This window comes from Amblyraja radiata, chromosome 45 (assembly GCF_010909765.2).
Source record: "Amblyraja radiata isolate CabotCenter1 chromosome 45, sAmbRad1.1.pri, whole genome shotgun sequence".
Classification (NCBI taxonomy): domain Eukaryota; kingdom Metazoa; phylum Chordata; class Chondrichthyes; order Rajiformes; family Rajidae; genus Amblyraja; species Amblyraja radiata.
In genome coordinates, this window is record NC_046000.1 from 4,667,841 (window position 1) to 4,670,392 (window position 2,552).

A 2,552-nucleotide genomic window follows, 5' to 3' on the forward strand; every position below is an offset into this window, starting at 1 on the left:
CTCAAAACAGGTGGAAGTGCACAACCATAATCCTTCCTGCCGATAAATTCCATGATAACACTACAGATTAATCCATTTGCCCCCATATTACAGGTATGGAGATAGTTTTGAACACTAGTATCTCAGCTCATAGGAAAGGTACAAAGTTCAGTAGCTGGTAATGCTGCTATATCCCAATTACTTTGCCACGTAGTTGATTGGTGGTTAATGCACCATGACTGATAGTCTTAATGAATACCAGATAACAACGTTGTGGATGGTCAACGTAAATATCTGGATATATATTTTGTGCACCGTACCCAGAGGCACTGCAATACTGGGTCGATGCGTGGAGTGGACGGAGCAAGCCCCTATTCCATCTCCCTGTTCCAAAATTCAATTTAATATATGGTCCCTAGATAAGGGACGTATCAGATTATTAAACTGATAAGAACAGATACTACACTTGATCTTAGCCAAAAGACCGAGAAGCGATGCAGCTAAAGCTGTATCCAAGGATAGTTTGTCGTTAATATATAGACATGCCATGACGGAATGTTTCTAAGTGTCAGGGCTAGTTGATTCTGGATAACTTTGACTTAAATGCCGCAACGCTCATCATGGTTACTCCATCCAGGTAATTGCGGTATATCCGAAACTTATATGAGAAGGTACTGAATAGTGTGCATCTTCAAGGTCGATGTCTACCATAAAGTATCCTTGGATCCATGGTAGTAGTTACAAATCCCATGAATGGGTATACCTGGTGAAATACTCAAGTGGTTTATCAACGATGGTGCGACATTCACCATCGTGGGAGGGTAGACCACTTGGGGTGCTTGCTGAATTGGTGGCAAGATATTAATTCTATTCCCCTTGTATTTATTTTTTGGTATATAACTACCAAGAGTGATAGCTTCCTAACCAGGCGTGATTCATCCACCCCTTGTTAGTACAACCCTTAACCTTTATGTGATGGTAGGAACCATACTTATCTGTCTTCATTGTTGTTTTATTCGGTTTCTGGTTCCTTGTTCTTGTAGGGACAATGTTTGTTGGGGGGTGGCACATTTTTCCCTGGGGCCTGCTCTGGGCCGTGGCCTAAAATGCTACAGGTTTGGCATGCAGGCCCCGAGCTTTCACCAGTACCATGAGGTAGACGCCCCTGGTGGACACGTAGAGGTACTGCTGTCTGGTTTAGTGTGGTGCTCATTCCAGACTCTGCCCTCTTGTGCCGAATAGTTTGAACACTTCGTCCAGTTTTTTAGGACTGGTTTGGTAAGTGCCAGGTAGCAGGATCTGTGCTTATGAGGTCGGCGTTCTCATAGTCCTGTTAATTTCATAGATTGAGGGCAGGTTTGTGAGTTCATTTCAGAAGTTATGAGGTATACCGTTGAACAGTAGGGTCAGGTGTTTTGCCATACTACCCTGCCCTTCTGGAATGAGCAGGTGGACATGATAGCCGACTTCAGGGTACCAAATGCATTTTAAAAATATTTAGGTTAAACGCGCTGCTCAATGTATCCCCCAATAATGGCGGGCACTTTGAGTAAATACAATTTAGGGGAGGCGTGATAAAACCAACGCCTCATGCCTACCTGTCTTGGAGAGGTTTTTTGTAAAAGACAGGTAGTAAGCTGGCCATCAGTTGAGACTGAAAAGCCATCTCGCTAGTGGTGGAGCCACATAGCGGCCACACCCAGCAGCTCTTCCTGATCCTGTACCTCAAGCATACTCCCGATATTGTTCAGCCAGTGACCCCTCTTCATGACCAGCCCAGCCACTGGTCACCCCAAAGCTAACCACACTAAGGAGGAAGCGATGGGCAGTGCCTAGGCACTGTGGAGGGTATGCCTGAACCCTCCAGCGAGACTGCCCCTCACGTAGCGTGTCTCGCAGGAGCTCCTGCTCCAGGAGCCGCTCCAGCGGCTCAGGCGGCTGTCTCTCTCCCTGCGGGTGGAGAGACGTCCCCTCCGACAAGTCGGAAGCCACCGGCCGGATGCCTCTTCGGATGGCTAGACATCCAGCCCGCAGCTCAGGCACTAGCGGGACTGGCTTCGGCGCGGTGTGGGGATAGCGGGACGCCCGGTTAAATGTTCCTACCGCCTTCTTCTGGAGCTTTTGTGCCTTGTAGTAGCGAAAGCGCCCCTCAAGCAGCGCGTCTCGCAGGCACCTGCCCCGAGAGCCGCTCCAGCGGCTCAAGCGGCTCTCTCTCCCCCCGTGCGGGTGGAGAGACGTCCCGTCCCAAATCGGGAACACCTGCCGGATGCCTCTTCGGGTGGCTATACATCCAGCCCGCTATCGGGCTGGGCTCGGCACGGTGTCGGGGAATAGAGGAACACCGGGTCGCTCCTACCGCCTGTTGCTGCCCCCCTTCCCCCCGACGGGAAACGTTCCTCCTCGAACGGGGGACAGTTTTGTTCCAGAGCCTTTTTCTCTGCCTGTAAAACACAAGCAGAAAAGGGGGCTCCCCTGTAAAAGAAACCCGACCTCAGGATACTCACCTGACGGTCCGTTTCATCTGTTGCGAGAGTGCCCAGCTCCCGCTGCCGCTGTTGACTGGTGGCGTAATG

General features: G+C 50.1%; 1 non-coding gene across 1 annotated transcript; it reads right to left on the bottom strand.

The window, feature by feature from the left end:
- Positions 1-283: 283 nt before the first annotated feature.
- LOC116968661 lies at positions 284-475 on the bottom strand. The gene has a single exon (XR_004410502.1). It is a non-coding gene; the product is annotated as a U2 spliceosomal RNA (small nuclear RNA).
- Between the last annotated feature and the right edge of the window lie 2,077 nt (positions 476-2,552).